At 35.2% G+C, this 25848-nt stretch overlaps 1 protein-coding gene and 1 long non-coding RNA gene across 4 annotated transcripts in view; one reads left to right on the top strand and one right to left on the bottom strand.

Moving 5' to 3' along the window:
- LOC141379322 (uncharacterized) overlaps positions 1 to 7163 on the bottom strand; it is a 70347-nt gene extending 63184 nt beyond the window's left edge. The window contains exon 1 of one of the 2 annotated variants that reach the window (XR_012395871.1): positions 7138 to 7163. This is a non-coding gene — a long non-coding RNA (uncharacterized lncRNA). The remainder of the gene's footprint in view (positions 1 to 7137) is intronic. The other variant, XR_012395870.1, reaches the window with a different exon arrangement.
- si:dkey-6f10.3 overlaps positions 1 to 25848 on the top strand; it is a 131794-nt gene that overhangs the window by 137 nt on the left and 105809 nt on the right. The window lies entirely within an intron of this gene.

Below are 25848 nucleotides of genomic sequence, written 5' to 3'. Positions count from 1 at the left end.
ACACATGCATATACATGCAAAAGTCATTATCTTCTTTATTAAGGTAAAGTTTGGAGACATTCATTTGATTTGATGTTTGAATGAAGTCTCACCAAGGCTACAATATAACAAAAACTGTAATATTGTCATATATTAATTCAATAGTGAAATTTATATATAAACTAATTTCAAGAGGATCATGTGATTGCTTGCTGCTTGTCCCACATTATCTAATTTATCATTCACCAATCAGATGATTCCTAAGCCACTATAAATACCCTAAGTTCCATCACAGCCATCTTCATTTTAAAGAATCCCCCCATTCCACCCCTACTCCTCCTCCTTTCCCAGATGGGTGGCATGGTGGCCCAGTGGTTAGCTCTGTTGCCTCACAGCAAGATCATTACTGGTTCAAGTCCTTACCAAGCCAGCTGATGTTTCTGTATGGAGTTTACACATTCTCCTCATGCTCACATGGGTTTCCCCTGGGTTCCCCGGTTTCCTACCATCCAAAACATGTAACTGAAGTATATCGGCCCCATATACATGCTCCCAGTAAGTAGTTATTTCTTAAGAGCAATCACTATCTGTTCATTAGCTACAGCAGGGGAGTTCTCGAGTTCTAACTGAGCTCAAACTCTCCTCTCGCCTTGCAAACGGGAGGGAGCTCCAATCTCGAGGATCTTATGAGCTCAGGGCTCTCTCCTGAGCCAGCATGCCAAACAAGTGAACTCTTGAAAAAGACCTGCTTTCTACATGAATATATTTTTAAAATGTCATAACCTTTTCAGTGTTAAGGGATAGAAAATATGACTGGCTCATTAAAAACACCTATGGAAAACTTTTCTAATAATTAAAAAAGATGCATGTGCGTTTACAGTATGAACTGTATCCACACAGGATTTAAATGGACACAATTTTTGGTTACACTTTATATTGTAGCCTTAATTACTATGTAATTTTTGCATTTACAATAAATGTTTGGTGCGATGCACTTAGTTTGAGCCTTGGCTGGGTCAGTTTGTTTATCTGTGTGGAGTTTGCATGTTCTACTCGTGTTGGCGTGGGTTTCCTCCGGGTGCTCCGGTTTCCCCCACAGTCCAAAGACATGCCCTTTAGGTAAATTGGGTAAGCTAAAATTGTTTGTAGTGTATGTATTTAGATGAGAGTGTATGGGTGTTTCCCATGATGGATTGCAGCTGAAAGGGCATCCGCTGTGTAAAGCATGTGCTGGATAAATTGGTGGTTTATGCTGCTGTGGCGACCCCAGATTAATAAAGGGATTAAGCTGGAAAGAAAATGAATGAATGGATGAACAATGTACTTATTATGTACAGGTACATACATGATTTTTCATTGTACTTATATTTTAAAAATGATCTGCATGTAATCACATCTGTAATTAATTACTTTAGTACATTGAAAATGAAAGTGTTGACCTATTTCTTACAACTTTACCCACCCATAAACATACCCACACCACTAAACACCTGTCTGTAACCTTGCCAGTATCCCACCTCAGTATCACTGTAAGTGTTGTGCAATGCAGTATGAACACAATAAGTACACGCTCATTCACATGCACTCGTACACTTCAGACAATTTAGTTTAATCAATTCACCTATACTGCATGTCTATGGGCTAACCGGAACACATGGAGTAAACCCACTCGAACATGGGGGAACATGCAAACTCCACACAGAAATGCCAACTGGTCTAGCCGTGACTCAAACCAGCGACCGTCTTGCTGTGAGGCGACAGTGCTAACCCACTAAGCCACTGTTCCACCTGTACTTATGTTTTGATGTTAAACACCTAGTAGTTAAGGTCACTTAACAAAACAGAACCCAATTTTCATTTAGAACTTGTAATGTGTTTCACAAGGAGCTGCAAAGAGCACAGAATTAACAATAAATTCAACATTAAGTAGAACAGCTAAACTAGTATTTTATTTTTTAAATACTCTTATAATCTTTGTGTCATTACCCCAGTTTTTTTAAGTTCACGCATTCACAAACTCACCGGCCACATTATTAGGTACACCTTACCAGTACCAGGTTGAACCCCCTTTTTCCTTCAGAACTGCCCTAATCTTTTGTGGATTCAACATGGTACTGCAAATATTCCTCAGAGATTCTGGTCCATATTGACATGATAGCATCACGCAGTTGCTGCAGATTTGTTGTCTGCACATCCATGATGCACATCTCCTGCTCTACCACATCCCACTGATGCTCTATTGGATTGAGATCTGGTGACTGTAGGGGTCATTTGAGTACAGTGAACTCTTTGTCATGTTCAAGAAACCAGTCTGAGATGATCTGCGCTTTATGATATGGTACGTTATTCTGCTTGAAGTAGCCATCAGAAGATGGGTACACTGTGGTCATAAAGGGATAGACATGGTCAGCAACAATATTCAGGTAGGCTGTGGTGTTGGCATGATGCTCAATTAGTACTAATGGGCCCAAAGTGTGCCAAGAAAATATTCCCCACACCATTACACCATCACCAGCATCATGAACCATTAATACAAGGCAGGATGGATCCATGCTTTAATGTTGTTGAAACCAGTTTCTGACCCTATCATATGAATGTCGCAGTAGAAATCAAGACTCATCAGATCAGGCCACTTCTTAAAAAATCTTTTATTGTCTAGTTTTGGTGTGTCTGTGTGAATTGTAGCCTCAGTTTCCTGTTTTTAGCTGACAGGAGTGGCACTGTGGTTTTCTGCTGTTGCAGCCACCTCTGGCTCAAGTTTGGACTTGTTGTGCGTTTAGAGATGCTCTTTTGCATACCTCGGTGGTAACAAGTGTTTTTTTGAGTTATTGTTGCCTTTCTAGCTTGAACCAGTCTGACCATTCTCCTCTGACCTCTGCCATCAACAAGGCATTTGCGCCCACAGAACTGCTGCTCACTGGATATTTTCTCGTTTTCAGACCATTCTCTGTAAACACTAAAAATGGTTGTTTGTGAAAATCTCAGTAGATTAGCAGTTTCTGAAATACTCAGAGCAGCCCGTCTAGCACCAACAACCATGCTATGTTTAAAGTGCCTTTAATAATCTTTCTTCCTCATTCTGATGCTCGGTTTGTACTGCAGCAGATCGTCTTGACCATGTCAACATACCTAAATGCATTTTTGCTGCCATGTGATTGGCTGATTATTTGAAATTTGCGTTAAGCAGTTGGACATGTGTGATCAGTGATACACTGTCTAAAATGTGTGTGCCCTATGAAATACTTGAAAATAGTCTTATTTTTTTGTAAACGTAATTTTCAGCTTAAAATTAAAAAACGTTGACGCTTCATTGATTTCGTTTCTTCTCTTTTTAGTGCACTTTTAGTGCTTCTGATCACCCTTTCATTGTTTATTTTAAATAACCCTTCATTACTTTACATTATCCTGTACACTGATACATCAGACAGAGATGGATGTCTTTTTTCATCTCTCTTTCTCTCTCTTCACACCAATATAATATCAAATACAGTTGCCATCAAACCTTGCGAATGACAAATCTGTTCAGGTGTCTTCTTAAAGAGAATAGGCTTTGTTTGGTCTGGTTTTACCCATAGAGTCTATTGTTTTATTTATGATTTATTCACATTGTAAATCCAGTATGGTTTGAAAAAGTATTAATTTTGTATTTAGTGATGATTAAGAGCCATAGATGCATTAGTCAAAAAAAGCTCATAAAAGCTGGTAAATGAAACAACCTTGATGTGCGCAGATATATTTAAATCAAAATTTCTCTTTCAGCTTTCTAAGCTATCACTTGATGATTACTATTATTATATCCAATGAGTGGCTGTGTTTAGTGGGTGTTACTGACTCCTGACAGTATGGAGAAGATGAATTGGTCATTCACTCTTCCGGCCGCGTGTACAGCAGATGTTCAATCCTAGTGTCCCCCTTTGAGAGTGTTAATTGTTCTTGTAAAGGAGCTGCTTTATAGAGGCAGAATGAGATGTAATCAATGCTTAAGTGAGCTGTTTGTGTGCAGAGAGAGACAGAAGGTGCGATACACAAAGCCAAAAGATTTCACAGTCTCTGGGCAGCCATTGTATTTCTCTTTCACAAACACACACACACATACTCAAATTCAAAGTCTGTTATACAGTGTTGCTGGAAAAAAGAAATGTTTGAAAGAACTAAGAGCTCAATAGCAGGCTGCCGTTTTACACACACATACTGGTAATTCCAGAAAGCTTTTCTTGATCTTTCTTTTAGCAGATTTGGATCAGCGTATTGTTTTATAATAGTCTGTAGCAGTTATAGAGATGTGTTATCATTAAGTAATAGCACACATTCACTGGAGTGCTCTTGTTTCTAAAAGTACTTGACCATAAGCAGATATTCATATCAGCAGTCTTTATACAGCATTCATTAACATGTGTATCTTTCTCACTCATTTTAGTCACATTTTCTTTGTTTAATTGTGCTCCTCCAATAAAGTAGATACAAAGCAAACTACTGTGGAATTAACCGTTGTGCATTTTTTCAGCAACAAACTGCAGAGGTGTTGCTAAATAAACTATCAATGCAAGTACATGCACAAGTATGATTCCCTCCGGAAACTGCAATGATTAACACCATGGTAAACACAATGTTCTGTCGTCTTCCTGTGTGGTTTTCCTTGTTCTAGGCTAAAGTAATGTAACAGCAACATAGACCATTTCAATGTGGTGATGTCATTAGCCCATGAACATTTACTGCTTGTTATCAAAGTACTTTATTATTGTAACAAGAGGCAATTCATTAATAATTTAACGTTAAAGCAATTGTCGTAACATTATTTATCAATGTGTGGACTTTTTTGTATTCTTGGAAGCTATGGGAATTAAAAATGTAAAACAGGAAATGTGTTAGGAGCATTGTTATTGTTTACATCCTTTAAAATACTGTACTTACGGTCAGCAAACAACTGCTTTAAAGAGTTTGCTTTAGAAGTTTTGTCCATGCCTGCTTATGATAAGTAACTTTGTTAAACATTTTTTTGTTTATAGAATTTGTATATTAAAATAATTTAAACAATATCCTACTTAATAACAATAACATAATAAAAACAATAAATGAATAACAATAATAATTATAATCATCATCATCATTACCATTATTATTTTTAATACAATAATATTATTATTATTATTATTATTATTATTAAGTACGATTTTTCTTAATAAAAAACCCACGATTTATATGATTTATATATGAGATTATAATGTGTTAGCTACGAGGTTTATGTTTTAGAATAGAATATGGAATATTGCACTAACATTTGTAAAGGAAACATTAGCCTATGTGTTGTTTACATATATTTCAATTAATATAGAAAACAAGTGCTTGTTTTTACCCAAAAAAAAAATAGATTTTTTTTATGCATCTGCGTATAAAACAATATAATTTGCACAAAAATTATGGGGGGTTTTCTCAAAAGCAGCTATTACTCCACACTGTTTAGAGCATCATTACGGACATTTTACATTATAACTAATGTGGTTCAAACAATGGATGTGCGACAAAGTACCTACAGATTTGGGAAACACTCGTCACTACATCTTTCTTTTCCCAATCAATGCACTGTTTAATAGTTGTTTGGAACTTGCTTGAAACTGAATTTTACTGAATTTCATCACCATGTTAATGTGCATTTAAAGCATCACATGAGAAACGAGTGATGGACATGCCTAATTTTGAATAAAAAGTTTTATGCTCTCGTGAGATGCTTTTGGACTATGAAAAAAGATTAATGCAAAAAAAAAAAAAAAAAAAAAAACAGGACATGGAAATCCATTTGCCGAATAAACTCTGACACAGCAAACATTACACCCATGTGACTCCATTGTGCTCACCTTGTTTACTGTTAGTTACTCGGTTACCAATGCATCAGTCAGCCACTCTAACAACCCAACCTAATTCATGTGGAAACAAAGCTAGTGTTGTTGAATAAAAAGTTTCAGAGGATGATCCAGTGACGCAACCCAGGCCTGTAGCCAGCTTAATGAAAGGGGTGGGGTTTTTTTTCTGAAAAACCTGACCTTTTTGCAGTTACATGCCTCATTTTTTATTTATTTAAAAGGTTTAAATATTGCGTTTGATTTATTTTTTGCTGGATTAGCTTAATGGATGGTGATTATAACCACACTTTTTGATGTGCCAAAAATATTTTCTACCTTTTTGCCAAATTACTTACCATACTATTTAAAAGTGTTTATTTACAATGTAAGTATATTTGTTTAAACTGTAAGTTTTACATAACCGTTTTATAATGTTGAGATTAGCATTTTAAATTTGAACATTTAGAATAAAGAAATATGAAAAGTTTCTTATTTTTTAAATATAATTTTATGATTAAATCTACATCTATCATTAAATAATTTTTTAGGGATCTGGTAAAACTTGCTTTAAATTAAAAAACTGAAGCCTATATGCAAATAACAAGCAGGCCTGCACATTCAACTTTCATCAGCCATTTGAATAATTCACACATAATATTCAATCATAATAATAATCCAACAGAAGACTCCTCTTGGTCTTAAAGCCTTCTTTGATTGGTTAGCTTCACAATTTACAACATCATAGAAGTCAAACAAGGGATAAATGAGCTCATATAGGGGACCAATTCTGGACCTTTGTCAGTGAGGGTTGGGTCTTTTGAACCACCCAAACCCCCTCCGGCTACAGGCCTGCTCTCTAATGTGTTGTTGATCTAATGTGTTGTTGATGTTGTTGAATTGAAATCAATTCGATGTAGGAATGCTGTAATTATGCCTTTTTAATAGTGCTGATGTAAATTTGTCAAAGGGGTAGTTCACCTAAAATGAAAAATCTCTTGCTGTTCCAGTCCCAAGTGTTTTTGCCTTATTCAGAATGCTTCTTTTACTGTGTAATCCAATGGTTAATGTCTGTTATGGGGCATGATAAAATCACTCAGCAGCAAGAGCGAATTTGCCTCAAGAGCTTTCTTACTCAACCACTTTTATTGTCTGCTCCCCTCCAGCCAGCATTATGCATTCAAATACAAACTGTGTGCAAATGTTTATTATTGGTTACTGAAAGCTATCCACATTGCTACATTTAACTTCTAATATGGATTAGATGTATGTAGATGTGTGTTCATATCAATAAGGACGTGTCCCCCAAAAAAGTTTTACTCACCCTGATTTTGTTCTGCGGTTTCTTCTGGAACACAAAAGTAGACATTAGGTAGAATTTTCAAGCAGTTCAAGTGTGTTTTACAATGAATGTAGATGTCATATCATTTTAAACATGAAACTGAAACCAGGTTTTTTACTAAAAGAAGACGAGTGGCAAATCCGGAAACACCATTTCTAGATTCGAAAGCTGTTGAATGAAAAAAAAAAATTCTTTACAAACATATTGTTGCAAACCACTGTAATCCACACATGGCTGTGTTCTCATTGCTGGGAAATGGAAAAAAATCCTTCGCTGCAGCACATTTATAAACGAACACTGGCAATCCATGCCTCCAAATAATTCTTCTTCTTACTTGTTTGAATTATGGTTGGTAACACAACATGGCGCCTCTCTGAACACTGTAACAGGTAAAAAGAGTCTTTGAAGCTATATCATGTTTATTAATGAAGTTGCATCTCGTTCACAACTGCACGGGCTCATTGGTTTGAACCAAGTTATTCTCATGAATTAATGAACAGATGTGCTCATAACGTCACTTTGTACTGGCCGGTACAGACACCCAATTTTTTACGCAGAAATTTACACAGTGATCTCGTCGCCGTGACATAGCTTCAACATTTTTTTTTAAAGGGAAGAACAAATTTGTTATGAACAAATAAAAAACAATCAATTTTCCCTTTTTAGTGAAATATACAGTTTGGTCCATAAATATTTAAACATTGACACAATTCTAACATTTTTGGCTCAATACACCGACACAATCGATTTAAATTAAACAAACAAACAAGATGCGCTTTAACTGTAGACTGTCAGCTTTAAATTGAGTATTTACATTCAAATCATGTAGGAATTACAACAGTTTGCATATGTGCCTCCCACTTGTTAAGGGTCCAAAAGTAGTTGGAGAATTGGCTTCTCAGCTGTCCCATGGCCAGGTGTGTGTTATTCCCTCATTATCAGGTAATGAGCAGATAATAATTGTGTTATTCCCTCATTTAATGAGCAGATAAAAGGTCCAGAGTTTATTTCATGTGTGCTATTTGGATATGGAATCTGTTACTATCACCCCTCAGATGAGATCAAAAGAGCTGTCACTATCATTCAAGCAAGACATTATTAGGATGAAACAAAGCCATCAGAGAGATAGCAAAAACAGTAGGCGTGGCCTAAAAAACTTTTTGGAACATTCTTAAAAAGAAAGAACGCAGCAGTGAGGTCAACAACACCACAAAAACAACTGTGGTGGACGACCAAAGTATTCTTTCTTTCCCCCTTTGTTTTTTCAAAACTAAAGGAAAGATGCCTCAAGAACAAGTAGGAACTGAAGACAGTTGCTGTAGAAGCCTGGCAGAGCACCACCAGGGATAAAAGCCAGCGTCTGGTGATGTCTATGCGTTCCAGACCTCAGGCTGTTATTGGCTGCAAAGGATTTGCAAGCAAGTATTAAAAAGTGAAATTTTGATTTATAATTATTATTCTGTCCAATTACATTTGGACCCTTAACAAGTGGGAGGCACATATGCAAACTGCTGCAATTCCTACAGCGGTTACCCGATTTGGATGTAAATACCCTCAAATTAAAGCTGACAGTCTGCAGTTAAAGCACATCTTGTTCGTTGCTTTTCAAATTGATTGTGTTGGTGTACAGAGCCAAAAATGTTAGAATTGTGTCGATGTCCAAACATTTATGCACCTTCTGTATGTGTCTTAATAGTGTTTTTAGCAACGTGGGACATATATATATATATATATATATATATATATATATATATATATATATATATGACAGTCTGCATCTTAAAAAATGCGTTTTGGTGTTTCGTGACCCTTTAAAAACATGTGTTGTTTTTTTTTTGTGTGTAAACCATCCTTTGAACTCTATATGCATGTGTGTGCATTCAAACTGCTTCAGGCATGCTAAGCTTCAGAGAGCAGCACATATTTTAAGGGGGTTTTATGTACGTGACATCTACGTTTACTCCAAATCCACTAAACCCTCCAGGCAGAAGTTTATCTGCGAAATGATGCACTGACCGTCAACATCCCTTTAAACTCTATTCCTCTCTTGTTGTCTCCCATCCTCTCATCTTTTAAAACAGCAAGAGTGGAAGGGAGAGGTACTGTGACGTTGCCATGGTGATGCTCTCGTCTTCATCATAGGAAATTCAATATGCTTGGTGTAATGTGTCTATGCGTTTGAAAATGTGTGATTATGAGAGTATGAGGAGAGCTTGTGTACAACTTCTGTGATCAGTACAAGACGAGCTTGAGATGAAAACAACACGCCAGTCGCAGCTATGCAAAGACGCATAATGAGTGTCATAGCAATCTCAAAACTTCGCTCGCGAGGTGTGTGTTTTGCTTCAGTTTAATGCATAGAAAGCATCCTAGGAGAAACCGTGCATACTGATACAGCTGCTGTAGGGAGCTGTATTCAATTTATACCACACGTGATTGGATGAGTCTCACGTCACATGGTCAAAATTTAGTTCTGCATTCAGTTCACAGATGCATCAGGCTGCTTGAAATTCAACTATTATAATATTCAGCAGCAGGCTGTTGAGAGATATATTGAACTGTGGCATAATGTGGTAAACATACAGGGGGCAGAGGGCCACTGAGTCTTATTTTGGATTTAGCTGTGCTATAAGCATGCAAGTTGCTAACAGAATGTATGAGGGCTGTATTTTAGATTTAATTTGTGCTGCATGAATATTTTGTTTGGTCACTGGAGTGTTCGGCAAAAAAGCATCCACTTTAAATAGGCTGATTTTACAAGTCACCAGGGCCCAGTCTTTTTAAAAACTTAATCTGTGTCAGATTGGTCCAGATTTGAGAATCCCATGTTTTGCTATCCAGGATTAACTGCTTTTTCTTACTTTTATGACAGTTTTTTTAAAGGTACAATGTCAAATTTCAGGATAACCAAATCCTGTTCACCAGAGCCTAAATGGAACCAACAGTGTAGGCTACTGGCTTGGCAAAGAACAACAGGTAGGGAAAATACCAGTGGCCACAAACAGCCATTGTTTGTTTCAATGGTAATCAACAGAAACACTGTAATAAACAAATAGTTGACATTTTTTAGTTCTAATACAATACTGCTTTGATGTTGTTGTTGTTGTTCACCATATCTCATAAGAATTAGGCAGAGCGTGTTTGAGGCTGTGGAAGGCTTAGCCTCCCCCTAGCCAGAGACCACAGATAGCAGCAAAGAAAAAAAATGCATTGAAAATATTTAACGGGTTTAAGGCGTAATATGAATGTAATTTAATGTTGATGATTAACTGAACTTTAGTTATTGTAAGTTTGTCAATTAAATTTAAACTCCCCTCCACACGCATTGATAAGCGGTTTATTACAGGAGTTTGCTACTACTTTGAAAACCAAACCAAAACTGCTGGCCAGCAGACTATTCTGATTTGCTGGTCAAGGACATTAGTAATAAAATGACAAATGAGTATTACGAGAGAGGTATAATAATATATTACACTGGTTTAACTTGTTTTCAGCATTAAATGAAATTGGTAGTTTCATTGCGTATAGTGTAGTATTCTTGTTTAGTCAATCGTTTGGAGTTTTACATTTTAAAGGTCAAATATGTATTGCTAAACTATAAGTTCGGTTTTCGATTGGCCTTGTGAAAAAGAGAATGATTTCATATTCTCAGGGCCAGCGGGTCCATAGAGGCGGCATAGGGGGCTACCTAGGGCGCCAATATAGTGAGGGCTGCGTCCGCGATGATGAATTTTTAGCTTTATTACTTTTGTCTTCAGAGTCACACGATCCTTCAGAAATCACCCTAATACTCATTCATTCATTTTCGGCTTAGTCCCATTATTAATCTGGGGTCGCCACAGCGGAATGAACTGACAACTTATCCAGCATATGTTTTACGCAGCGGATGCCCTTCCAGCTGCAACCCATCCACTCTAATATTAATTTTTATTATTATTATTATTATTATTATTATTATTGGTAATAGTAATAAAAGCAACAAGATGTTATAATTTTATTTGAAACTGCATACATTAAGTAATAAATAAATATTTAATAAATAAGTATTTAACATTTTTTAAATAAAAAAATGCTGTCTTGATAAACATAATAATTTTAATTAACATAAATAAAATTAAAAATAATAAAAAAAAAATTTTTTTTTGACCAAACAGATCCCAATCTGAGTTTAAAATTTTTGATAAACCAAAGTGCAGGTTTGATCCAAATCAAAGGTAAGGTTGTATCACATGGTCTGATCTTAATTCAAACTCTCTCTGTTACTTCTAGAAAAACCCATTTCCAAGATTTGATCCAAAATCCCACTGAATTCTGCCAGTCTGGTGGGAGTATTCTTGCTTAGCTTAGCATAAAGCATTTCATTGGATTAGACAATCAGCATAAAAAAGAGCAATGATGTTATTTCTGAAAATAGTTTCCAACTAAGTTACATTGTTGCATAATATCATTGCATCTGCTGCAGCCATGGTATGGCAGTAAAGTTCCTTATTATGCTGGAATGGGAGTACAGTTCAGCCATATTTTTATTTGAAGCAGTTTTTTTTTTTTTTCCATTTACCTCATATTTACTTCGACATACGCAACAGAATTACTATTTTGTTCTAAGAATTACAACAGAAAGTGGCTGTAGGATTTTCAATACAAAGCTCCTTTTGACTTGAACAATCTTCCTCTCAGATCAATTGAGACATTTAGTCTTTTCAGGACTAATTTATCTTTAGAACTTGTAAATGTTATTAATATTAGTTCCAATTGAATTGCTTTTATTTGTATATAAAATTATACGTTTGATAATTTGTTTTTGTTTGTTAAGGCTTTAGACTGTGGGAAGTGTTTCAGGTGAAGTGTGCTGCTTGTTTGTTTGTTTTGTTTAGCTGTATATTTGTTATGAGTCTGATGTGATGTACTGTGTTTGATTTATGTACTTCTTAGGGACCCCCTCGAAAATGAGATCCTTCGTCTGAAGGGGCTATCCGATTTCATAAATTTTCCGATTTTCCACTGATCTTACTACATGATGTAATTACAGAGTGTGAAGCTTTTTAAAAAAAAATTTTTAAGCTAAATAATAATGGTCTAATATGATTCAATGATTATGCTAAGCTATCTAAAAGTGCTCCTGCTAGACACAGAGATCGGCTGAAAAGATTAAAAAAGTATACTCAACTGTTTAACTCTAGGCATACCTCCCAAACTTCCTGTTTTTGCCAGGATTCTCCTGTATTTTACCATTCTATCCCGATATCATCCCGTTTAAGTATTTTCCCATATCTCTGCTGTATTTGTAATCTTTCTATGACAAGTGAAAATAGCATTAAAGAGCCGATCTAAAGTGTGATGTAATTGCAAAAGCTCTTCAAGAGAATTATGCTTTTGCATTATTTTGGCTTGAAAGCACACTGAAATTAGAATTACATTGGCTGCATTCACTTCATTTTCATTAAAGCCATGCGTCCACCCTCATTCTTCATATGCAGCCTCTGAACCAGTCCAGTCATGTAATGGTGCTGACAGACGCACTCCTTAGTGATATAGACACTGATCCCGGATCAGTAGACGAGATTTTAAGAGGAGCAAAAGTGGACACTTTTGGATTTTGGTGTGTTTTTAAACAGACAAATATACCTAATAATATGTAATCATGTCCGTCCTGCGTGTGTTATTTTAAACACAAAATTATTTTGTCTTAAATGAGCATGAAATTAATGGAATGCTTTCTTTATAGATCTGTGGATCCTTAAAGGGACACCTCTCTGTTATCAAACAAAACTATCAAAATGAGAGAGTCGCTGCTCCTCTAAGTAACTATAGTAAATTTAATCAATATTTTAATAACGTGAATAAAAATAAACAAGATTTTATAACTTAATTTAATTTCTGTACAAATCCTGTATTTTTGTTGACAATGTTGACAGGTATGACTCTAGGACACTTGCAAAATGATCCATTTCCAAAAAAAGTGGACTGTTCCTTTAAAACAGTGGGGGTCACGGGACAATGACAGGGGGTCGCTTAGAGATTTCCAAAAGTTAAATAAATTTTATTAAACTATAAGAATTACCATAGTTAATCACTTGTAAAATGAGGCTTTTTCCATAAAAGGGGAATGTTCCTTTAAGTCACTCTTCACTCTCAAGAATAGAATGTCTCATTTCAAGGCATCCCTACATTGGCAGTTGTCTTGGGTTTTTTTACCATTACTGCTCTGTTTGTCCTAAATCTGATAAATAAATAGATAAAGTGATAGACAGATGTTGCTATACATTCAGCCAGTGTACTGTTTGTAAGACTGTTCTTAGTCTTCTCTTGTAACGGTTTCCATCTTACTGTCATGTATAATTCAAAGCCAGGCTCATGGTTACATCACTAGATACATTCATCCCAAACCTCTGCAATCAGACTCCCTGCAGCTTCCTTTGATAACCAACCGTAGCACAGTCTATACACTTAACACCAGACCCAATATTATGGAATCACACTTGTTGCTCAGAGTGGAAGGCATCCAACCGTTCAGCCCATGGTAATTGAGAACACTGCCATAACAGAGGCAATTTGAACTCTGCCTCGTCACAAAGTAGGGGTCCTGAAGCTCTTCACCGATGTTACACCTCTTTTGTCCACTCTGCAAAATGCCAATATAGTTTCACATGATGTTATTGGTTAAAAGACACAGTGCGTTTGCAAACATTAGTGTCCCAATCTTACTACTCCCAAGTGTTTATCATTTCCTGGAAGTTACATGCACTATTTCTTCAAGTAAAAACATTTATTTTTCTGACAGATTTCCTTATTTCAAGTACAGTATATGTATATTATTCAAATCATAGCTCAACAAAGAAGCCCAACATATAAATAATAGCAACACATCTGTATTTAGGAAAAAATTCTATGCGCCAATTGATAAATTCTTAAAATTCTTGTTATAAATCTATTTCAGAAAAAGGTAGAAACACAACTAAGCCATAGAAGCATCCCAGTTAGGCCCAGTTTGGCCTTCATATGTCTAGTTTTCATATGACTACATGTGAACTCTGTCTAATCTGGCTATTTAACACAATCTCACGGCAATTCGTAACTTTTTGATTTAGTGGCTAATTCGTATGAATTCGTACGATCTAATTCGTACAATTTAGTACTATTTTTTTTAATCACCCAATGACGGTTGGGGTTAGGGGTGGGGTTAGGTGCCACGCCTACTTTTTTAAATTGTACATTTTCGTACGACTGAACTCGTATGAATTAGCCACTGAACTGACAAAACGTAAAATACTTATGTTTCCTCGAGAGATCAGGCTGGTCCATTTGATGATAGAAGTGTATTACTGTTTTTCTGACATCTAGAATGTAGCCTTGTTTTAGCCAAGACATCTACTGTACTGTATGTTTAGATGACTATTAGATGTGTATTAAACACAAACAGCTTGGTGTTACGGAGAAAGCCTCATTTGCTTTTTTTAAATGTTTAAATACAAGCTCAGTGATTTGTTGTTCTTTTAGTAAATATGAAATTGTCCTCTTAAAGTTTTTTTTTCCAATTCATTTTTGTGTCATGTAACTCAAGAAAATAAATGTCAAATGTAAATTTTCCCTGCAAATCCATCTTACACATAAACTTTCCCTAATCATGAGATAAAACATGTAGTCCAGCTGCTGTTATACAATACTGTTTAGTTTAAGAAGAAAAAAATACTTCTATGATTCTAATTTCCCTCTCGCTGTGTTCATCTCCCATCAAGCGCTGTCATTCTCCAGTCATAGTCTCTGTGACTGTGCCAATTTTGTGCTGAGAGAAAAAAAATAGAGACAGTGTGTGCATGGGACACCTGTGGGGTTTGTGATTGCTGTTACGAAGGAGCAACTGCTAAAATGCAAGAGGGGAAAGTTCTCGGTCAAAGGACAGTCAAGCTGAGAAATAAATGCAGTGCTTAACCAAGGAAAAGGAGGACGGAGAGACAGAGCCGAGATGCTGAATGAGGGAGAGAAAGGTCGAGCTGAGCATGTGACTGAAGAGAAAAAGAAAAATGAGAGCAGGAGAAAGGAAGACTGATGTGTGCTGTGCATGTTTGTTTAAGCATTAGATTGCAAGAATGAGATGTGTGTTAAATCACAAACGCAGCAGTAGTGTATGTGATTGGCTTTGGCAGAACGAGCAAACGAGCCCAGGCATGGAGAAATACACAACCCAAAATGGAAGGAGGGCAAAAATCAGAATGTATCACAGCAGAAGTGCTAATAAATGCAAATAAATATGTGACTAACCATATAGAAAAAATAGAAAACAGGATGGTGTGTGATAGAGGAGGGGTAACAAAGGTATATGGCATTGTGCTCAGTCCAACATAGAGAGAGAGAGAGAAAAAGAGAGAGCGCAGTGCATCTAATCCTGCACCTCTGACTCTCTCATTAACTCGCAGACAGAGAGAGCAGGTGAAATATGAGAGGAGGAGTGGAAAGTTATGGGCACCACTGTGTGTGTGTGTGTGTTTGTCTGTGAGCGCCAGTGCCCAAACTGCTAAATTAAGTTTCCTCTTGATTTGTTTTGCCCACATTTGAGTCCGACAAAACCAATTAAAACTGTATAATATTACTGTAGCAGTGCTATGCTTTCTATATAGATGTAAAACAGATATGCTTTCCTGAGATGAATTTAAGCAGCAAGACTTAACCGTTTCATAAGAGACTGAAATGGAGATGGCTCATCCAAAAAAAAAGGAAGAAAATTCTGCTATTATTTGCATAGTCTTATGCTTTCTTAAATTAGCTTGGCAAAACTATTTTTCATTTCGTTAGTTTAGTTTTTTAATCTTTTGATCAAAGTGAATATCGACTGAAGTTGATATTAAAATATTGTAAAAGTAGTACTACCATACTAAAAGTAGTTCATTTGAACCTAGTCATAAAGCTTGTGAATGACATGAGGCATGATGAGGGTGAGTAAATCATGATGAGATACTTTTTATATTTGAGAAATAGGAGGTGATCTGTTCCTGTAAATATTATGCTTGTCTCCTATAGTCTCTTTTAATAATTCTCTGATCCCCAAGTGGATTAAATACTTCTGATTGCTTAAAATTCAAGAAGTGACAATAGCCATGTTTCCATACAAAGATACAAAACTGGAATATCGCATCAAATATTCACCAAAAAAGCAGTTTTCATCCAGTGATTGAATCAAAGAGAACTGAATCATCAACTCCTAATAATCTAGCGCTAAATATCAAAAAGAAAAATGTGATATGTGCTGTGATAGAAAAAGCCACTGTGGTGCGTTTTTCCTTATATAATGAATGACTTGCTCCTCAGAAGATGAAATGCAATGAACGCACGGTGGTGTTATGAGGCACAAAGTTTGGTTTGTCCATTAATGCCGTTCCATCAAACTATTTATTGATGGAATTTATTTGGTAAATGTGTTTCCATTGTAGTTTTTTTTAAATGTTTTCTTATCAGATAAAGAGTTTATCCTTTTTAGTGGTGTGCATTTTAAGAATTTATACACATCTTGGTGTTTGATAAAAATTGTATGCAATATTTCAAAATGCAATAATAGTTAAATGGAAAAATAGCTATTATGTTTCTCAAATCTGTTTTGTTTGTACAGAACATAATAATTTGACATAATTACTTTTCACATGATGTTATATAGAAAAATGATACATGGAAAATTATCCAAATTTTACATATGAGATACAAGTTCAAATTTGGATTTTACATATGTAAAATATATGCAGCTAATATTAAGAAATGTTGTAAAAATAGCTAATATATTTGAGCATATATGTACAATGGAATTCTGTAATTAAAAAATATGTGCAGTTAAAGTCAGAATTATTAGCCCCCCTATTTTTTTCCCAATTTCTGTTTAACGGAGAGAAGATTGTTTTCAACACATTTCTAAACATATTAGTTTTAATAACTCATCTATAATAACTGATTTATTTTATCTTTGTCATAATGACAGTAAATAGTATTTGACGGGTTATTTTTCAAGATACTTCTATACAGCTTAAAGTGATATTTAAAGGCTTAATTAGGGTAACTAGGCAGGTTAGGGTAATTAGGCAAGTTATTGGATAATGATGGTTTGTTCTAATAATTTTTGTCCTTAAAATATTGCTTAAAAATTAAAAATTGCTTTTATTCTAGACGAAATAATACAAATAAGACTTTCTCCAGAAGAAGAAATAATTGACAGTTAAAGTCAGAATTATTAGCCCCCTTTTTATTTTATTTTTTATTTTTTATATATTTCCTAAATTATGTTTAACAGAGAAAGGACATTTTTACAGTATGTCTGATAATATTTTTTTCTTTTGGAGAAAGTCTTATTTGTTTTATTTCGGCTAGAATAAAAGCAGTTTTTAATTTTTTTAAAACCATTTTAAGGACAAAATTATTAGCCGCTTTAAGCTATTTTTTTTATTATTATTGTCTACACAACAAGCCATTGTTATACAATAACATGTATAGAAGTGGTATAGAATAGCTGTATAGAAGTGACTTGAATAATATCTTGTAAAATATTGTTTACTGTCATCATGGCAAATATAAAATAAATCAGTTATTAGAAATGAGTTATTAAAACTATTATGTTTAGAAATGTGTAAAATAAAAATCTTCTCTCTGTAAACAAATGGGGGGGGGGGTGGCAAAGAATGGGGCTAATAATTTAAGGGGGCTAATATTTCTGACTTCAACTGTATGTCATTTGCATATATTGCTATATATCAGATTTCTATGTGGGGCATTAGGGCAGCATATATTATAAGTAAAATGAAACTCTGTCAACAACAGTTGCCAATTAAAATAGTTGACAGATATAAATAAAATACTGGCAGATGATAATATATTAACTCTTTAGTCTAGTTAAAAGTAACACTAAAAGCCTTAAAGTGAAAAGAACTAAATTAAAGAAAAAAACTCTTTGCCCTCATTCTGAACCTGTCTGTCTGTCTGTCTTCTGTGGAATATACTTTCAACTGTTACTAAGCAGTCACAGGAGTCCTAAATAACAGTGGCCCTGTTTTATCCTGGTTTTAAGCTGCAATTTCAGTGACCCAACTGGTCAGGCAATACTGCTTCAATCTGACATTAACACAATTTTAAATGGGTTCTCTTTAAAAATCTGTCCATCACCTGTTTAGAATCAGAACTAGTGATGCCAAAATCCTCCCTTTTAAAAAGGTTTAAAAAATACCCCCCAAAAAATCAAAAACGGTTCACATTGTTGTGTTTGCTTGGAGAACTCATTTGTAATGTTTATTTCACTGAAATATAAGAAATACTAAAGAGAGAGAAAAGTGACAAAAGTGATGAATGAGGTGGATATTTACCTACAATCAACTGCTATTGTTTTTTATCATTTTTCAATGCCAAAGCTTTTTATTGCGCATGCAGCTTGTGAATGACTATTCCTTATACATTATCTCCAAAACAGTACTAAAGAATCAAAATATGTGCAGCAAACCATAAACCACCTTGGGCCCCTTAATACAGTCGGCGCAATAAGGCGCAAGACTTGTTTAGCATGATTTGTTGCCATTTTCAAAAATATTTTTAAAATAAGGTACATTGTTGGTGCGTTGCAATTTTGAGGAACTGAAATAGACTGTGCCATTGACCAACTAAAAGCTGGTCTAAAATCCAGTGTAGAGCGAATTATGCGCCTATGGGGGTCCAAACGCTTAAACATTGCTTAATTTACACAGGATGTACACCAAAACACAAATATCTTTACATATTAAAAAAATAAAGGTCTAAAATGTTACAAAAATTATTATTTTCTACATGAATACAAAAACCACTGCCTCCATGCCTTCTTTACCTCAAGACTATTTTTCAGTTTATTCATGACAGTTTGTATTTGTATAATGTTATTATTAATATTAATAATAATTACATGCATATTTATATGTAGTAATAAAACAGGTTTAGACTTGTTCACCTGATTTTGGAGACGTATGCATCATGGGGCAGAGCAATTGAACGTATGTTTGGATTTAACTATTTATTTATTAGTTTAATGGAAATTAAAACTGAATTTAGAATTAGTTTTGAAACAAATCTTTGCGCTTAACAAACAAAATTAAATACGTAGGCTGATGGATTTCTTCAGTGGAGTTTGCACAACACAGCTTTCTTATCCACAAAAGTAAATGAGTAAAGTAGAGTAAAAGTAAACTAAAGAGACCAAACAGAGGAGGCTCATTCTTTATCCTCGTGCAGATGATCTGTTTACAGTCATGTAAATAGCAAATGCGCCATGACGGTACCCGTTTTGGTGAGAACACACAAGGATAATGTTTGGTCAGTAGGTGGAGAATAGGCATTATTTTTCTAGGCCATTTGAACAGATTTGACAACATGAGTGTTTTGGTAACAATTTATAATAGTTTATAACATTTAGTAATGTATTTGTTCATGTTTGCTCATGCTAGTTAATGAAAACTATTGTTCAATGTTAGTAATTACAGTGTTGGGTTTTAATTAGGGCTGCACAATTTATTGTTTCAGCATCGATAACGCAATGTATATCATCGCAGATATTTGTAACTTTAATGAAGTCTTATTTTACATTACATTGTTAAATATCTGTATCTGTATACTGTTTGACTCTCCGAAAAAAAAAAACACAAAGAATTGTTTATTTAACTTTTTTCTTAGCTCTGTTGTAATTATTCTTGATATTTTATTTTTATACATGATTCACACCCTTACAAAAACAACCCAACCTATCAAAACCTATGATTTTTTTTTCCCAAATAGAGCTATTAAAGCCATCTGGTGAATTTGTTTTCCTATCGCAATATACAGATGTTACTACTTCAAAACGTTTTCTCTGCCGCCTTTCTTGATGCTGCTGCGAAGGTACCTACATGCGCCAGCAGCTTTTGGCCGCTGGGTGGCATTTTAACCATAGATTTTCAGCTTTGCCATTTCACAATAGGACAATAATGGCCATATTAAAGTATTACCTACTGTAAAGGTGAAGTGTATTTTTTACTGTTTATTTTTTCCGCAATTTCTGATTAATAGAGAGAAAAAAATTCAAAACATAATAGTTGGAATAACTAATTTCTAATAACTGATTTAGATTATCTTTGCCATAATGACAGTAAATTATATTTGACTAGATATTTTTCAAGACACTTCTATACAGCTTAAAGAGACATTTAAAGGCTTAACGGGGTTAATTAGGTTAACTAGGCAGGTAAGGGTAATTAGGCAAGTTATTGTATAACGATGGTTTGTTCTGTAGACTGCCGGGAAAAATGGCTTAAAGGGTCTAATAATTTTTACTCTAAAAAGTTTTTTTAAAAACTAAAAACTGCTTTTTTTCTTGCCGAAATACAACAAATAAGACTTTCTCCAGAAGAAAAAATATTATCAGACATACTGTGAAAATTTCCTTGCTCTGTTAAACATCGTTTGGGAAATATTTAAAAAAAGGAAAAAAAAAGAATCAAAGAGAGGTTAATAATTCTGACTTCAACTGTATATATCGCAGCAAAAGAAAATATTGCAATGTCAGATTTTTCAACATTGTGCAGCCCTAGTTTTAATAATGCATTAGTAAATTTTAAACTATTAATAAATGCTGTACAAGCATCTTTCATGTTAGTAAATACTAAACTAACATTATTCATTAGCAATTAACATGAATTACTTACATGTCCCATATTGTAAAGTGCTACTGCATTTTTAGTACAAAATCAGTCCTGTGGACTTTTTTTCTGATATAATAAATTACTTGTTCCTTAGAGGATGAAACACAAGGTTTGGTTTGTCCATAATTGCCGTCCCATCGCACTTCATTTAATCAAAATCACATGGGCATGAGGGGTATTTTTGGCAAATGTGTTTCTAATGTAGTTTATCAGATGTGTGCAAAAGGCTTTTTTGTTTTTTTTGCGCGCATTTTCAGAGTTTATACACATCTTGGTGTTTCTATTAAGAATTGCATATGCAATATTTCAAAATGCATAATAAATATTACGTTTCTAAAATTTGTTTTGTTTGTACAGAACATAATTATTTTTCATAAATAAATGTTGAACTATAAATAAATGCTGTACTAGATAAATACATGTCCCGTATTGTAAAGTGTTACCGCATTTTCAGGACACATGTATTTGGCTTTGCACACATCTAAAAAGATTCTAAATGAAAGCTAATAAATCAATCAATCTGAAAAGCATAATAAAGAATAGATTTGCTTTGCAGCTGATTTCATTTCTACCTTAGAGAAACAAATAATAATAATAATAATAATCATAATCATAATAATAATAATAATTAAAAATTCAGATTTTTCCTTCCTATATGACTAAAATCAACAATGCTTCACCATCACCAGCAGCTAGGAAATCTCCACATTTCCCCAAGATTCAACAACACAGGAGTCTCAGTTCACCACACAAAAGAAGCAGGCCACTTCTGATCCAAACCATAGAAAGATTGGTGAGAAATTGCTTCATATTTTTTTAAAGGAGAACTGTCATTTTTCATGAAGCAGGCTGTTTTTCCCATGCCATCGCTGTCCATGTTCACAGCATGGTACAGAGGGAGACAGCAAGAGGAGCAAACACTTCTACAGTAATTGGGTGCAGAGTGAGAACTTTGGCGTGGCCTGGCGTAAGCCAACGTGAGCTTAGTAGGAGCAGAATAAACATAAAACGGGACCGTCAGGGGTCTACAGAGACTCGCATAAGAACACAAAGCATTAACATAATAAGGCTGTTGGGGGTTGTGTAAACAATCTACCACATTGTTCTACAGGTGGCACAACATATCAAACAGCCTCCACTGGCCACCTTTGAGAGCCTTTCTTCAATCTAACATACCTGCACTCACCCAGACATGATGATCGATAAGAAAACATAAAAAAATAAAGTTTTCAGCATTTTCAAATCCAAGCCTTCGCTAGCTGCTCGCCTCGCACACTATATGTTGATTTTGTTGAGTCATTGTAGATGCTTTCTGGAACTCTGTTTGAATTTTTATCAGACAGCGCTCTTTCACAGCCAGCAGCGGTCTCTCGCTCAGAAGCGTGAAACAGAATTTGCTGAATTCTGCAATGTGGTGCATTATGCGGTGGAATTATAAAAAGAGCCTATAATATGACATGACCTAGAGTCTAATCTACTCTCTAAGGATCCCCTATACCCACTCCTGCTCTGGCCAGTTCACCGTGTCTTGACACAGTGAATTCATCTCAAATAAGCTGCAACAGTACAGAATCATTATGGATGCGCCGTAGAGATTTACATAAAACTCTGATTATCTGTATCTATGCAGAAAATATAGAGTTGAAGTCAGAATTATTAGCCCCCGTTTATTTTTCCCCCAATTTCTGTTTAATGGAGAGAGGATTTTTTCAACACATTTCTAAAAATAATAGTTTTAATAACTGATTTCTAATAACTGATTTGTTTTATCTTTGCATAAATGACAGTAAGTAATATTTGACTAGATATGTTTCAAGACACTTCTATACAGCTTAAATTGACATTTAAAGTCTTAACTAGGTTATTTAGGTTAACTAGACAGGTTAGGGTAATTAGGCAAGTTATTGTATAATGATGGTTTGTTCTGGAGATTATAAAAAAAATAGTTTTTGTATATTTTTGCACATATACAAAAATAATTTGTATATGTGCCTTCTCAAAGTCGACTGTGAATTCTTTCAATTAAGCACTTCATGTTTTGTAGGTTGATAGTTCACAGCGCATCTGTCAGGAATCCTTTTTAACGGCAACAATTTAAAACATCTTAGATTTCCCCATGGGTGATCATAAATGTCTGTTTATGATCAGTCATCTTTACATTGCTGACTCCCTCTGTCTCATCCACATTCTCTAGTGTTGTTTACTTTCTGCTCAATGTTAGCTTCATAAACTAACCTACTAGCCAACATTGCATGTTAACCTAGCTGAAAAAGCCATGCAGGTGCACTGTGACAATAAAAAAAAATGTGTAAAAATTGTGCAATCCAAAAAAATTATAGCGATCATTCTAGCACTTACTGACTTTACTTTGACTTATTAATTCGCCACAGTGGAATGAACTGCCAATTTCTCTGGCAATTGTTTTACACAGTGGATGCCCTTCTAACCGCAACCCAGTGATAGGAGTACAACCTACAATGCAGGGAAACGCAGTATCCCAATCATACACTATAGGCAATTCAGTTTAACCAATTAACCTATATCACATATCTTTGACTGTGGGGGAAACCTGAGCACCTGAACAAAACCCACTCAGATACGGGAAAAAAACTAGGGTGGTCACGATTCTGGAATTTGGTGCCAATTGGTACTAAAGTTTTAAAAACATCCATTTCCCCCTAACATTTAAGCGCTACTGAGCACGTTCTTACACGACACTGATTTCAACAGAAATACCTGTCATTGGCCCTAAAGTTCATCAGTTCACCAAACTCACCGCTGTTTACTGAGTGTAACCACAGATACAGGGACATTGGAGTGTTTTAAAGTCACATCGATCAGCTGGTTAGTGTCTATAAGCTGACATACAAGCAATCTGCTGATCAATTGCGACTTTAAAACGCTAAAGTGTCCCTGTATCTGTGGTTACAGTCAGTAAACAGCGGTGAGATCGGTGACCTGATGACCATCACAGCCAATCACAGTCATTTCGGCTCAGCAATAGAACACAATGGAAAATCAGCATTGTTTAAGAATGAGCTCAGCAGCGCTCAAACGTTAGCAGGAAATGGATGTTTTTAAAACTTCAGTATCGATTGGTACCGGATTCTGCTATTGTGCAACCCTAAGGAAAACATGCAAACTCCACACCAAAATGCCTCCTGGTCCAGCCAGGCTTTAAATCAGTGACCTTCTTGTTATAAGATAACCATACTAACCACTTAGCCACCGTGCCAACACCAAGCAAATTAGAAATAAAGCAACAAGCCTGGTTTAAAAATGTTAAGTAGAAAGTGCAGACATTGATGTCAACGAGTAAACAGTTGTCAGAAAAATATAAAGAAGTACAGTACTGATACAAGATAAAAGGTACGCATGAAAAGTAAGTAAGTGTCTGTACTTTGTAACTTCCCATTGCTGACCACAGCATTTAATAATGGAGTTTTACAAGGTAACAACCTGGTATCAATTGCATTTTAAATTGTCAGTTGCATACTGCATGACGTTTAAACCAGAAAAAAGCAAGTAATAAAGATCTCAGATGACAGCTATGATTTTTACCATGCGTTTTGGTACATTACAGCTAAATGTATGAGTACCTGGTTTTGGTGTCTTTAAATAGTCTGTTTTCTTTTGTGGCTGTGAACATCTTTGAGTCTATGAAATCAAGCCAATGAAAGGTTTTTTTCAACTTGCTATTTTTGGAAAAGCTCAAAACATTTTCAAATGTTTAAACGGAGCCTTATTTAGATTTAGGTTACATGATATGATAAACAGACGTATAAAGTACTCTAATATAGAAATATGTATATTGTTTATAACTGATATTACAGCAGGGGCTTTTCTATTCACTCTGCACTAATGTGGCACATGTCTCCTGTAAAATAATAATAATGAAAAAGCCTGTATTTTAATAATTGAACTGTTTATGGATATAAATAGTCATACACAAACTGCATGTGCTATAAGACTTTTGTTTGAAAACAATTAAAGGCAGCAGCAACAAGTTTCCAACTTATAAAATATTCCTTTGCTATTTTGATGTGAGAAGCCCCTACAAATAATTAAGTGCATGAGTGAACTCTACAAATGAATCAAACAAAGTGAACCGTTTCCGACCCTTTTGCAAACCTGTTCAACCGATTAGATCAAATGAGACTGTTCCGGCATCACCAGTTCTGCTAATAGAAAACGCATGACTTGATTGAAAATCATTTAAAAGTCAGCATATGCCATTGACACATAAGAGTTTCACTCTCTTTTCATTAATTTATTATATATTGGAGCCCGGCGATATTTAGCTGCATCTTATATTCTAGTAAAAAAAATCTATAGCGAAGCCCCTGGACCATGACAAAAACCTAAATTCCAAGGTAGTTTTTAAGTGCACCATGATTTCAGCAATATTACATGATTCTAGACAAATAATTTAACTTCACTGTGAAATGTAATTGACGAAAAGAAAATGAAGGGAAAAAAACAAAAACAAATGAGTCTGAATACTTCTCCTGAGGCCAGATTACCAGCTAGCCTGCTGGTTTAAATGAATATCCGATCAAGTCTGAGAAGGAAGCAGGATTTCTGCAGAGCGCAGATGCTATGCATAATTCTCCCTCAGCAGAAGCAAATGCATTATCATTAGTTCTTTAATCAATGTAAAAACAACAGTGCCCTCCGTTAAAGTGTCTGGATATGCATTCATCCTCTCTCTGGGCATCTAGTAAAACAATATTCAGTAGACGCAAGCCAAATGACTGGCTGAGGTTTCCCCAGTAACAGGTTACGAAGTGTGACACACAAAACAGGACAGCACACATATGGCATATCACCAAGAGGCAGACTTTGTTTCAGGCTAAAGATATTCTGTTCAGCTCATGTTGGCAACATCTACTCCCTCAGCCCAATCGCTCCTTCAATCCTGTCCTCATTCTCCACATATAGCCTGCTGCCCCACTATCCTAAATTTCCAGCTTTAGAAAAAAAGGTGTTGGTACAGGTGACAGATTGTCATGCTTAGAGGAAGGGA

This window comes from Danio rerio, chromosome 20 (genome assembly GCF_049306965.1).
Source record: "Danio rerio strain Tuebingen ecotype United States chromosome 20, GRCz12tu, whole genome shotgun sequence".
NCBI classification, from domain to species: Eukaryota; Metazoa; Chordata; class Actinopteri; order Cypriniformes; family Danionidae; genus Danio; species Danio rerio.
The sequence above is the reverse complement of the archived record's forward strand: the minus strand, read 5'-3'. Positions and strand labels throughout refer to the sequence as shown.